This window comes from Pelophylax lessonae, assembly GCF_965119305.1.
Source record: "Pelophylax lessonae genome assembly, chromosome: 11".
Taxonomy (NCBI): domain Eukaryota; kingdom Metazoa; phylum Chordata; class Amphibia; order Anura; family Ranidae; genus Pelophylax; species Pelophylax lessonae.
Window position 1 is genome coordinate 133,817,104 of NC_138778.1, and position 15,097 is coordinate 133,832,200.

The following is a 15,097-nucleotide window of genomic DNA, read 5'->3' on the forward strand; positions in this document are numbered from 1 at the left end:
GTTGGAAAAAGGATCCCCCCTCCTAAAAATAACTTGTAAACACAATCAGGTGTAGCTTATCGCCTTCTCAATGGCACACAAAGCCATTTGAATTTAAATTGTGATCAGCTGTGGTCATTTTGATTAGCTCAGCATGAAAAGAGCTTTCCTGGAGCATTTCGGGCATTGGTAGTGCAAATGAAGCAAACAACCAACTATTGATGGCAAGGCACTGTCACTGGGCTCTCTGGGATAAAGTTGTGGACAGGCAGAAGTCAGGAGATGGATACCAAAAAATTTCAAAGGCTTTATTAAAGCCTAGAAACACAGTGAAGTCTATTATTAAGAAATGGAAGGTATGTGGTACAACCAGACCCTCCCTGGATCAGGACGTCGCTCCAAACGGAATGAAAAAGCTAGGCAGAAACTGGTCAGAGAAGCTACCAAGAGGCCTGCAGAAATTCTGAAGCAGTTGCAGGAATTTATGAGAGAGTGGTCATTGTGTGCATGTGACAACCATATCACAAATTCTCTACAAATGTGGGTTTTATGGGAGGGTTGCAAGAAGAAAGCCACTCCTCAAGAAAGACTGAGATTTCCCATAACACAACTTGAAGATTCTGTAAAAGGTGTTATGGTCAGATGAGACTAAAATTGAATTGTTTGGTCTCAGCACCAAACGATATGTCTGGTGGACAGCTCCCCATCCAAAGAACACCATATCTACAGTAAAGCATGGAGGTGGTAATATCCTGTTATGGGGGTGTTTCTCTGTAGCAGAGACTGGAGCACTTGTCAGGATAGAAGGAAAAATGTATCAGGGAAAATATCAAATTCTTGAGGAAAATCTGCTGCCCTCTGTTAGAAAGTTGTCAATGGGAAGAAGGTTTTCCTTCCACCATGACAATGACCCAAAGCACACAGCAAAAAACAAAACAAACACACAGTGGTTGAAGGAGAAAAAGGTGAATGTCCTTGCATGGCCTAGTCAGATCCCAGACTTCAACCCTATTGAAAATCTATGGAATGGCTTGAGGACTGCAGTCTACAAACGGTCACCATCAAATTTAACTGAACTTGAGCAGTTCTGCAAAGAAGAGTGGGCAAATATTGCAAAATATAGACGTGCAAAGTTAGTAGAGACTAGGGTTGAGCGGACACCTAGATGTCCGTGTTCGACGGGTTCGGCCGAACTTTAAAAAAAAGTCCGGGTCCGTGTCCCGGACTTTTACCGAACTTTTCCCGGACACCGAACCCCATTGAAGTCAATGGGGACCCGAACTTTAAGGCACTAAAATGGCTCTAAAACACCAAAGGAAAGGGCTAGAGTGCTGCAAATGGCAGCAAAACGTAATTAAGAGCATGGCAAGTGCTCTGCAAACAAATGTGGATAGGGAAATAACTTAAAACAACAAAAAAAAACAGAAAAATAAAACAATGTTCTTCTTCATCTCTGAAGGACGAGGCCCATATGGAGTAGGAGGGAGGTTGAGGTGGTGGTGGATGTGGCGGTGACATAGGCGTGCGCACAGGGTGTGCTGGGTGTGCCTGGGCACACCCTAATCACCTAGGGCACATAGCATTGCCAGTGAGGAGATGGGAAAGATCTCCCTGGGACCTGCTCTGCTCTATTTCTCCTTGCCTACAGGTACATGGCCCCGATACATTACTCTCCCTGCTGGCAAACACATGCATGTGTATTTCAACTTTGGGGTGCACACCTTAATGCAATAGGCTGCGCACACCTATGGGCGGTGTAGGTGGAAGCGGCGGTGGAGGAGGACCAGGGCCGGATTAACAGCATCATGGGCTTGGTGCTGAGGATTTTGAAGGGCCTTAGGGCCGTGCCTTGCCATGCACCCAGAGGAGGAAGGGTGCAGCCATGCATGCCTAATTCAACATGGGATGCTGTCTCTGAAGCCCATAAACACATCCATGCATCGCCAACTGTCCCTCCTTGTCCGGCCTTCACGCTGTGTGGGGAGGTTCTGAGGGTGCTGCCTGGGGAAGCGAGCATAGAAGCCAGACTTCTGTGTTTACAAGTGACAGAAGAGCGGTAACAGTGAATATGGCCAACCCGGGGCCTATATAAAAGGTAGGGGCCTGGAGCTGCAGCTCCAATAGCCCCTACATTAATCTGGCCCTGAGGAGGAGGACGAGGTAGCCAACACTGCTTCTTTTCACAAATTTTAAATGAGGGTACACCCCAAAAGAGTGAGAAAGAGCAAAAATGGAACAATGGGTGGGTAAGGTCGGTATCCATTGCTATTCTGCATAAGGTACGGAAAAGTCCCGTGGGATCCATGCCTGGTTCATTTTAATGAACGTGAGCTTGTCCACATTGTCTCTGGACAGGCGGCTGCGCTTGTCTGTTATAACGCCCCCAGCCGTGCTAAATACCCGTTCAGATAATACACTGGCTGCAGGGCACGCCAGCACCTCCAAGGCGTAAAGGGCAAGCTCAGGCCATGTGCCCAATTTGGAGACCCAGAAGTTGAAGGGGGCAGACCCGTCATTCACTACATGTAGGCGTGTGCACACATACTGCTCCACCATGTTGGTAAAATGCTGCCTCCTGCTAAGACGTTCCATCTGAGCTGCTGGTGCTGCTGTTTGTTGTGGCATGCTGACAAAGCTTTTCCACATTTCGGCCATGCTAACCCTGCCTTCTGAGGTGCTGGCGGTGCCCTGGTTGCGTTGGCGACCTCCTCCTCCTCTGCCTTGTGCTTCCACTGTGGCCCCGCTGTCAGATGGGAATGCCAGCAGCATGGCGTCTACCAGCGTGCGCTTGTACTCGCGCATCTTGCGATCGCGCTCCAGTGAGTGAATTAAGGACGGTACGTTGTCCTTGTAACGGGGATCCAGCAGCGTGGCCACCCAGTAATCAGCACAAGTTAGAATGTGGGCAACTCGGCGGTCGTTGTGGAGACACTGCAGCATGTAATCGCTCATGTGTGCCAGGCTGCCCAGAGGCAACGAAAGGCTGTCCTCTGTGGGAGGTGTATGGTCCGTGTCCTCTGTATCCCCCCAGCCACGCACCAGTGATGGCCATGAGCTGGCCTGGGTGCCACCCTGCTGTGAACATGGTTCCATCTCCTCCTCCAGCTCCTCCTCCTCCTCATCCTCCTCATCCTCCAGAACTGTGCCCCTGCTGGACAATTGCGTCCCTGGCGTTTGCGTGTGCAGGAACCCACCCTCGGAGCCCCTTGCGAATGACTGCCCTGAAAGCCTTGGAAATGTTACCTCTTCATCCTCCTCCTCCTCCTCATCCTGTGCCACATCCTCTTCCATCATCGCCCGAATTGTTTTTTCAAGGAGGCATAGAAGTGGGATAGTTAAGCTGAGAACGGCGTCATTGCCACTGGCCATGTTGGTGGAGTACTCAAAACAGCGCAACAAGGCACACAGGTTTCGCATGGAGGCCCAGTTATTGGTGGTGAAGTGGTGCTGTTCCGCAGAGCGACTCACGCGTGCGTGCTGCAGCTGAAACTCCACTATGGCCTGCTGCTGCTCGCACAGTCTTTCCAGCATGTGCAAGGTGGAGTTCCACCTTGTGGGCACGTCACATATGAGGCGGTGAGCGGGAAGGCCGAAGTTACGCTGCAGCGCTGCCAGGCGAGCAGCAGCAGGGTGAGAACGCCGAAAGTGCGCACAAACGGCCCGCACTTTCTGCAGCAGCTCTGACATATCGGGGTAGTTTTTAAGGAACCTCTGCACCACCAAATTCAGCACATGCGCCAGGCAAGGGATGTGCGTCAAACCGGCTAGGCCCAGAGCTGCTATGAGATTTCGCCCGTTATCGCACACCACCAGGCCGGGCTTGAGGCTCGCTGGCAGCAACCACTCATTTGTCTGCTGTTCCATGCTCCTCCACAACTCCTGCGCGGTGTGTGGTTTGTCCCCCAAACAGGCAAGTTGTAAAACTGCCTGCTGTCGTTTACCCCTGGCCGTGCTGAAGTTGGTGGTGAAGGTGTTACGCTGTCCGGATGAGGAGGCGGTAGAGGATGAGGAAGCGGAGTAGGAGGAGTTAGGAACAGGAGGCAAACTGAAGCGCCCTGCAATCCTCGGTGGTGGAAGGACATGCGCCAAATTGCTATCCGCCTCAGGCCCATCCGCCACTGCATTTACCCAGTGTGCCGTTAGGGAGATATAACGCCCCTGACCGTGCTTACTGGTCCACGTATCCGTAGTTAGGTGGACCTTGGCACAGATGGCGTTGCGCAGTGCACACCTGATTTTTTCCCCCACTTGGTTGTGCAGGGAAGGGATGGCTTGCCTGGAAAAGTAGTGGCGGCTGGGCACGACGTACTGTGGGACAGCCACCGACATAAGGTTTTTAAAACTGTGCGTCTCCACCAGACGGAATGACAGCATTTCAAAGGCCAATAATTTTGAAATGCTGGCATTCAGGGCCAGGGATCGCGGGTGGGTAGGGGGGTACTTCCTCTTCCTCTCAAGTGTTTGGGAGATGGAAAGCTGAACGCTTCCACGGGACATTGTGGAGATGGTTGTTGGTGACCCAGGTGGTGGTGTTGCTGACAGATCGTCTGTTTGCGGGGTGGCAGGTGCCGGTATCACTACAGATGTGGCTGGAGCGGCCGAGACTGCAGCAGAAGAGGAAGCAGGATGAGCCAGAGACGTTTCTTGGTTTTGAAGGTGTGTACTCCACTGCAGCTCGTGCTTTGCACTTAGATGCCTGATCATGCAGGTTGTGCTCAGGTTGAGAAGGTTCATGCCTCGCTTCAAGCTCTGATTGCACAGGGTGCAAACCACTCGTGTCCTGTCATCAGCACATTTTCTAAAGAACTTCCACGCTAGAGAACTCCTTTGAGCTGACTTTGGTGCGCTCGTTCCCTTGCTGCGTTGGGCAGTAGCGGGCGTAGTGTCTAGGGCACGGCCGCTCCGCTTCTGCACCCTGCTCCCTCTTCTGCTGTGCTGGTGGCTCTGTGCGACCACCGCCTCTTCCTCCAAACTACTCAGTTCACCTGCATGACGTTCATTCCATGTGGGGTCGAGGACCTCATCGTCCTCCACATCATCTTCCACCCAGTCTTCACCCCTGCCCTCCTTGTCGGTCTCCACAATGCTGAACGCCGCAGCAGTTGGCACCTGCGTTTCGTCATCATCGGAGACGTGCTGCGATGATCCTTGCATGTACTCATCTTGAGAAATAAGTGGTTGGGCATCGCTGCACTCAATCTCTTCCACTTCTGGGGCAGGGCTAGGTGGATGGCCCTGGGAAACCCTGCTGACAGAGTCCTCAAAAAGAATAAGAGACTGCTGTATGGCTTGGGGCTCAGACTGCTGGCCTGATTTGCAAGGGGGTGAGGTGAAAGACGGTTGGACATTGGCTGCAGGTGCCAACTCTGACCTTTCTGCAGTAGACTGGGTGGGAGACAATGTGAAGGAACTGGAGGCACTGTCAGCAGCAAACCAATCTACTATCGCCTCAACTTGTTCTGGCCTCATCACTTCTAGGGGCGTTTGATGCCCTACCAAATACTGATGCAGGTTCTGTCGCCTACTCACACTTGAGGAAGGTGTTTCACTTGTGCGTGTAGCTGGCACAGATCGACCATGTCCTCTCCTTGCAACAGGAGCTCTACCAGCAGCACCACGACCCAGGCCACGGCCCTTATTTGACGGTCTCCTCATATTTCTGTAATTTAAGATCTTGCCCTAGAAAGGTTTTTATTGAATAGCGGAATAGAAAATATGATCCAAAAAAAGTGTATGTATATCACACGTACACAACCACACTAGGCCCCAATTACTATTGTTTGTACCCCTAAAAGGCTAGATGAGGAGTAGGGGGAGTATGGAACAGGCAGCACCCTCAAACCTTCAGAAGTATGAGATGAACCCCAACAACTTGGAAAGGTGGATCTCTCTCACACGTACCGACACAGACTATCCCGCAATTCAATTGATCCTCAAAGGTTTTTATTGAATAGCGGAATAGGAAATATGATCAAAAAAAGTGTATGTATCTCGCACGTACACAACCACACTAGGCCCCAATTACTATTGTTTGTACCCCTAAAAGGCTAGATGAGGAGTAGGGGGGGTATGGAACAGGCAGCACCCTCAAACCTTCAGAAGTATGAGATGAACCCCAACAACTTGGAAAGGTGGATCTCTCTCACACGTACCGACACAGACTATCCCGCAATTCAATTGATCCTCAAAGGTTTTTATTGAATAGCGGAATAGGAAATATGATCAAAAAAAGTGTATGTATCTCGCACGTACACAACCACACTAGGCCCCAATTACTATTGTTTGTACCCCTAAAAGGCTAGATGAGGAGTAGGGGGGGTATGGAACAGGCAGCACCCTCAAACCTTCAGAAGTATGAGATGAACCCCAACAACTTGGAAAGGTGGATCTCTCTCACACGTACCGACACAGACTATCCCGCAATTCAATTGATCCTCAAAGGTTTTTATTGAATAGCGGAATAGGAAATATGATCAAAAAAAGTGTATGTATCTCGCACGTACACAACCACACTAGGCCCCAATTACTATTGTTTGTACCCCTAAAAGGCTAGATGAGGAGTAGGGGGGGTATGGAACAGGCAGCACCCTCAAACCTTCAGAAGTATGAGATGAACCCCAACAACTTGGAAAGGTGGATCTCTCTCACACGTACCGACACAGACTATCCCGCAATTCAATTGATCCTCAAAGGTTTTTATTGAATAGCGGAATAGGAAATATGATCAAAAAAAGTGTATGTATCTCGCACGTACACAACCACACTAGGCCCCAATTACTATTGTTTGTACCCCTAAAAGGCTAGATGAGGAGTAGGGGGGGTATGGAACAGGCAGCACCCTCAAACCTTCAGAAGTATGAGATGAACCCCAACAACTTGGAAAGGTGGATCTCTCTCACACGTACCGACACAGACTATCCCGCAATTCAATTGATCCTCAAAGGTTTTTATTGAATAGCGGAATAGGAAATATGATCAAAAAAAGTGTATGTATCTCGCACGTACACAACCACACTAGGCCCCAATTACTATTGTTTGTACCCCTAAAAGGCTAGATGAGGAGTAGGGGGGGTATGGAACAGGCAGCACCCTCAAACCTTCAGAAGTATGAGATGAACCCCAACAACTTGGAAAGGTGGATCTCTCTCACACGTACCGACACAGACTATCCCGCAATTCAATTGATCCTCAAAGGTTTTTATTGAATAGCGGAATAGGAAATATGATCAAAAAAAGTGTATGTATCTCGCACGTACACAACCACACTAGGCCCCAATTACTATTGTTTGTACCCCTAAAAGGCTAGATGAGGAGTAGGGGGGGTATGGAACAGGCAGCACCCTCAAACCTTCAGAAGTATGAGATGAACCCCAACAACTTGGAAAGGTGGATCTCTCTCACACGTACCGACACAGACTATCCCGCAATTCAATTGATCCTCAAAGGTTTTTATTGAATAGCGGAATAGGAAATATGATCAAAAAAAGTGTATGTATCTCGCACGTACACAACCACACTAGGCCCCAATTACTATTGTTTGTACCCCTAAAAGGCTAGATGAGGAGTAGGGGGGGTATGGAACAGGCAGCACCCTCAAACCTTCAGAAGTATGAGATGAACCCCAACAACTTGGAAAGGTGGATCTCTCTCACACGTACCGACACAGACTATCCCGCAATTCAATTGATCCTCAAAGGTTTTTATTGAATAGCGGAATAGGAAATATGATCAAAAAAAGTGTATGTATCTCGCACGTACACAACCACACTAGGCCCCAATTACTATTGTTTGTACCCCTAAAAGGCTAGATGAGGAGTAGGGGGGGTATGGAACAGGCAGCACCCTCAAACCTTCAGAAGTATGAGATGAACCCCAACAACTTGGAAAGGTGGATCTCTCTCACACGTACCAACACAGACTATCCCCCAATTTAACTGATCCCCAAAGGTTTTTGATTAAATAGCGGAATAGAAAATATGATCCCAAAAAAGTGTATGTATATCACACGTACACAACCACACTAGGCCCCAATTACTATTGTTTGTACCCCTAAAAGGCTAGGAGTAGGGGGAGTATGGAACAGGCAGCACCCTCAAACCTTCAGAAGTATGAGATGAACCCCAACAACTTGGAAAGGTGGATCTCTCTCACACGTACCAACACAGACTATCCCCCAATTTAACTGATCCCCAAAGGTTTTTGATTAAATAGCGGAATAGAAAATATGATCCCAAAAAAGTGTATGTATATCACACGTACACAACCACACTAGGCCCCAATTACTATTGTTTGTACCCCTAAAAGGCTAGGAGTAGGGGGAGTATGGAACAGGCAGCACCCTCAAACCTTCAGAAGTATGAGATGAACCTCAACAACTTGGAAAGGTGGATCTCTCTCACACGTACCAACACAGACTATCCCCCAATTTAACTGATCCCCAAAGGTTTTTGATTAAATAGCGGAATAGAAAATATGATCCCAAAAAAGTGTATGTATATCACACGTACACAACCACACTAGGCCCCAATTACTATTGTTTGTACCCCTAAAAGGCTAGGAGTAGGGGGAGTATGGAACAGGCAGCACCCTCAAACCTTCAGAAGTATGAGATGAACCCCAACAACTTGGAAAGGTGGATCTCTCTCACACGTACCAACACAGACTATCCCCCAATTTAACTGATCCCCAAAGGTTTTTGATTAAATAGCGGAATAGAAAATATGATCCCAAAAAAGTGTATGTATATCACACGTACACAACCACACTAGGCCCCAATTACTATTGTTTGTACCCCTAAAAGGCTAGGAGTAGGGGGAGTATGGAACAGGCAGCACCCTCAAACCTTCAGAAGTATGAGATGAACCCCAACAACTTGGAAAGGTGGATCTCTCTCACACGTACCAACACAGACTATCCCCCAATTTAACTGATCCCCAAAGGTTTTTGATTAAATAGCGGAATAGAAAATATGATCCCAAAAAAGTGTATGTATATCACACGTACACAACCACACTAGGCCCCAATTACTATTGTTTGTACCCCTAAAAGGCTAGGAGTAGGGGGAGTATGGAACAGGCAGCACCCTCAAACCTTCAGAAGTATGAGATGAACCCCAACAACTTGGAAAGGTGGATCTCTCTCACACGTACCAACACAGACTATCCCCCAATTTAACTGATCCCCAAAGGTTTTTGATTAAATAGCGGAATAGAAAATATGATCCCAAAAAAGTGTATGTATATCACACGTACACAACCACACTAGGCCCCAATTACTATTGTTTGTACCCCTAAAAGGCTAGGAGTAGGGGGAGTATGGAACAGGCAGCACCCTCAAACCTTCAGAAGTATGAGATGAACCCCAACAACTTGGAAAGGTGGATCTCTCTCACACGTACCAACACAGACTATCCCCCAATTTAACTGATCCCCAAAGGTTTTTGATTAAATAGCGGAATAGAAAATATGATCCCAAAAAAGTGTATGTATATCACACGTACACAACCACACTAGGCCCCAATTACTATTGTTTGTACCCCTAAAAGGCTAGGAGTAGGGGGAGTATGGAACAGGCAGCACCCTCAAACCTTCAGAAGTATGAGATGAACCTCAACAACTTGGAAAGGTGGATCTCTCTCACACGTACCAACACAGACTATCCCCCAATTTAACTGATCCCCAAAGGTTTTTGATTAAATAGCGGAATAGAAAATATGATCCCAAAAAAGTGTATGTATATCACACGTACACAACCACACTAGGCCCCAATTACTATTGTTTGTACCCCTAAAAGGCTAGGAGTAGGGGGAGTATGGAACAGGCAGCACCCTCAAACCTTCAGAAGTATGAGATGAACCCCAACAACTTGGAAAGGTGGATCTCTCTCACACGTACCAACACAGACTATCCCCCAATTTAACTGATCCCCAAAGGTTTTTGATTAAATAGCGGAATAGAAAATATGATCCCAAAAAAGTGTATGTATATCACACGTACACAACCACACTAGGCCCCAATTACTATTGTTTGTACCCCTAAAAGGCTAGGAGTAGGGGGAGTATGGAACAGGCAGCACCCTCAAACCTTCAGAAGTATGAGATGAACCCCAACAACTTGGAAAGGTGGATCTCTCTTACACGTACCAACACAGACTATCCCCCAATTTAACTGATCCCCAAAGGTTTTTGATTAAATAGCGGAATAGAAAATATGATCCCAAAAAAGTGTATGTATATCACACGTACACAACCACACTAGGCCCCAATTACTATTGTTTGTACCCCTAAAAGGCTAGGAGTAGGGGGAGTATGGAACAGGCAGCACCCTCAAACCTTCAGAAGTATGAGATGAACCTCAACAACTTGGAAAGGTGGATCTCTCTCACACGTACCAACACAGACTATCCCCCAATTTAACTGATCCCCAAAGGTTTTTGATTAAATAGCGGAATAGAAAATATGATCCCAAAAAAGTGTATGTATATCACACGTACACAACCACACTAGGCCCCAATTACTATTGTTTGTACCCCTAAAAGGCTAGGAGTAGGGGGAGTATGGAACAGGCAGCACCCTCAAACCTTCAGAAGTATGAGATGAACCCCAACAACTTGGAAAGGTGGATCTCTCTCACACGTACCAACACAGACTATCCCCCAATTTAACTGATCCCCAAAGGTTTTTGATTAAATAGCGGAATAGAAAATATGATCCCAAAAAAGTGTATGTATATCACACGTACACAACCACACTAGGCCCCAATTACTATTGTTTGTACCCCTAAAAGGCTAGGAGTAGGGGGAGTATGGAACAGGCAGCACCCTCAAACCTTCAGAAGTATGAGATGAACCTCAACAACTTGGAAAGGTGGATCTCTCTCACACGTACCAACACAGACTATCCCCCAATTTAACTGATCCCCAAAGGTTTTTGATTAAATAGCGGAATAGAAAATATGATCCCAAAAAAGTGTATGTATATCACACGTACACAACCACACTAGGCCCCAATTACTATTGTTTGTACCCCTAAAAGGCTAGGAGTAGGGGGAGTATGGAACAGGCAGCACCCTCAAACCTTCAGAAGTATGAGATGAACCCCAACAACTTGGAAAGGTGGATCTCTCTCACACGTACCAACACAGACTATCCCCCAATTTAACTGATCCCCAAAGGTTTTTGATTAAATAGCGGAATAGAAAATATGATCCCAAAAAAGTGTATGTATATCACACGTACACAACCACACTAGGCCCCAATTACTATTGTTTGTACCCCTAAAAGGCTAGGAGTAGGGGGAGTATGGAACAGGCAGCACCCTCAAACCTTCAGAAGTATGAGATGAACCCCAACAACTTGGAAAGGTGGATCTCTCTCACACGTACCAACACAGACTATCCCCCAATTTAACTGATCCCCAAAGGTTTTTGATTAAATAGCGGAATAGAAAATATGATCCCAAAAAAGTGTATGTATATCACACGTACACAACCACACTAGGCCCCAATTACTATTGTTTGTACCCCTAAAAGGCTAGATGAGGAGTAGGGGGAGTATGGAACAGGCAGCACCCTCAAACCTTCAGTATGAGATTGTGTTCACTGTACCCCACAAAGATTGAGTTCACTGCACCCCACAATGATTGTGTTCACTGCACCCCACAAAGATTGTGTTCACTGCACCTCACAAAGATTGCGTTCACTGTACCCCCCAAAGATTGTGTTCACTGCACCCCACAAAGATTCTGTTCACTGTACCCCACAAAGATTGTGTTCACTGCACCCCAAAAAGATTGTGTTCACTGCACCCCAAAAAGGATGTTGTTCACTGCACCCCAAAAAGGATGTTGTTCACTCCACCCCAAAAAGATTGTGTTCACTGCACCCCACAAAGATTGTGTTCACTGCACCCCACAAAGATTGTGTTCACTGCACCCCAAAAATGATTTTGTTCACTGCACCCCAAAAAGGATTTTGTTCACTGCACCCCAAAAAGGATGTTGTTCACTCCACCCCAAAAAGATTGTGTTCACTGCACCCCAAAAAGATTGTGTTCACTGCACCCCACAAAGGATTTTGTTCACTGCACCCCAAAAAGATTGTGTTCACTGCACCCCAAAAAGGATGTTGTTCACTGCACCCCAAAAAGGATTTTGTTCACTGCACCCCAAAAAGATTGTGTTCACTGCACCCCACAAAGGATTTTGTTCACTGCACCCCACAAAGATTGTGTTCACTGCACACCAAAAAGGATTGTGTTCACTGCACCCCAAAAAGATTTTGTTCACTGCACCCCAAAAAGATTGTGTTCACTGCAGCCCAAAAAGATTGTGTTCACTGCAGCCCAAAAAGATTGTGTTCACTGCAGCCCAAAAAGATTGTGTTCACTGCAGCTCACACACAGAAAAATGGATGTGGATCACTGACACCTGCCTATCTCCAATCCCACACCACACAGCAATATCGATTGTAGTTTGTAGAACACAGTTTCCCTAAAATTCAGCAGACTCTGTCCCTAACAGGATTGAGAAGAGATCGTAGATCAGGATTGAGTGCAGACCCCACCCCCCACACAGCAATATCGATTGTAGTTTGTAGAAGACACTGACCCTATATAATTCAGCAGACTCTATCCCTAAAATGCCTACAACTCGCCCTGCCTAAACACTCCGACCTGTCCCTCAATTCTATCCGGACACAAATGTTTTTTTCCTGCCTATCTTTCCCTAATCAGCAGCCAGCACGTTGATGTGTGCTCTGTCCCTGAATCTAAGCAGCATAATGACGCCGCTGCGGCTGCCTCGAACTTATAAAGACTTGGTCACATGCTTCAGACGGCCAATCACAGCTACTGAGACATTTGCAGGCATGGCTGGGATGGCTTAAGGCACACCAGTTAAACGATTGTTGATTGGCTGTTGAAAGCCCGCCATGAAAAGAGCGCCAAAGCATGCAAAACCCGGAAATAAAACGACCGAACACGGATTTTTACCCGAACATACAGTAAAGTGTCCGTGTCCGTGTTCGGGTACAAAAAATCCAATTATTCGGTACGAACACGAATAATACAGTCCGTGTTCGCTCAACACTAGTAGAGACCTATTTCAACAGACTAAAGACTGTAATTAAAGCAAAAGTTGATTCAACAAAATACTGACATAAGGGGGTGATCCTTTTTTCCAATTTTTTATGTTTTGCTCTGTCATGTTGGTGTTCTATCTTTTCACTTGGATGTTATAGGTTGCATTGAGTAAATACAGATGGATAAAACAAAGCTGATTTTGTCTTCTTTCCAGGCTGCAAAGTAATTAAATGTGATTTTAAAGGGGGGTGATTCTTTTCTTTGTGTGTGTGTGTGTGTGTGTATGTATATATATGTGTGTGTGTGTATGTATGTATGTATGTATGTATGTATGTATGTATGTGTATGTATATATATATATATATATATATATATATATATATATATATATATATATATATATATATATACAGTATCTAACAAAAGTGAGTACACCCCTCACGTTTTTGTAAAATATTTTATTATATCTTTTCATGTGACAACACTGAAAAAATGACATTTTGCTACAATGTAAAGTAGTGAGTGTATAACAGTGTAAATTTGCTGTCCCCTCAAAATAACTCCACACACAGCCATTAATGTCTAAACCGCTGGTAACAAAAGTTAGAACACCCCTAAGTGAACAAATCCAAATTGGGCCCAATTAGCCATTTTCCCTCCCCGGTGTCATGTGACTCGTTAGTGTTACAAGGTCTCAAGTGTGAAAGAGGAGCAGGTGTATTAAATTTGGTGTTATTGCTCTCACTCTCCCATACTGGTCATTGGAAGTTCAACATGGCACCTCATGGCAAAGAACTTCTGAGGATCTGAAAAAAAGAATTGTTGCTCTACATAAAGATGGCCTAGGCCACAGGTGTCAAACACAAGGCCCGCGGGCCGAATCCAGCCCTCCAGGCCATTTCATGTGGTCCTTGCATCTCTCCTGCAGCTGCTGTATCTCCCTCATCTCTGCCCTCACCTTGTCTCAGCAGACGGCAGCAGAGAGGACAGAACTCCTCTGCCAGATCCTGTGCTTCCCCCTGCAGCTGCAGAGAGACCCCCCCCCCCCAACTCAGCAGGGAGGAGGATGCACCTCCTCCTGTAGATCCTTCACCTCTCTGTTCAGCCACAGCACCCCCTCCTCTCCACTGGTCTCAGCATTCAGCAGACTCCTCCAGATCCTGCAGTTGTTGCTTCCCAGCTCTGCCTCCAGATTCTTCCCAGCAGCAGCACATGGTAAAGTGGATGCACTGTGATGTAAGGGAGGGTTGGGGCTCTTTACTACTGATAGTGGTGGGCTACAGGCCCTCTGAGGGCGCCCATAATGGTGATGCAGACCGCGATGAAATTGAGTTTGACACCTCTGGCCTAGGCTATAAGAAGATCGCCAAGACCCTGAAACTAAGCTGCAGCATGGTGGCCAAGACCATACAGCAGTTAAACAGGAATGCTAACATGAACTGTGACATACTGAAGCAGAGCATGATCTCCTCCCTTCGGAGACTGGGCCGGAGGGCAGTCTTCTAACATAAGGACCCCAAACACACCTCCAAGATGACCACTGCCTTGCTAAAGAAGCTGAGGGTAAAGGTGATGAACTGGCCAAGCATGCCTCCAGACCTAAACGCTACCCTATTGTGCATCTGTGGGGCATCTTCAAGGCCGTGGCTTGCGGCCTGCTGGGCCATATGTTTAGCTTGGCACCTCCCTTGAACTGGGTGGGGCTGTGGGGGCGCTTCATTTTTAGTGACAGTCTTGCCGGCATTATTGTGTGAGCGAGGGGTACCCTGCCTGCACGTCATGGCGGGCGGCCTACCCTTAAGGGGGGCAATATGCTATTATGTCCTCTATGGTGGGCTCTTAATTTACCCATTGTCTTTTGCGGAGTCTCATAGGTGGTCCATTTGTGGACCCTTGGCCGGCGTCCCCTTGCAGGATCGCAGTCAGCAGTCTTCCCTGATTATGTTTCGGGGTGAGCTACTGGGTCTGCGTCCACACACTTCGAGTGCTCTGATAGTGAGGATGATTCCTTCTACCGCAGCCATGTGTGAAACGGCGCTGG

The 15,097-nt window shown here is 47.1% G+C and overlaps 1 protein-coding gene across 1 annotated transcript in view; it reads left to right on the plus strand.

The window, feature by feature from the left end:
• Positions 1 to 15,097, plus strand: part of MIF4GD (MIF4G domain containing) — a 165,842-nt gene that overhangs the window by 52,765 nt on the left and 97,980 nt on the right. The window lies entirely within an intron of this gene.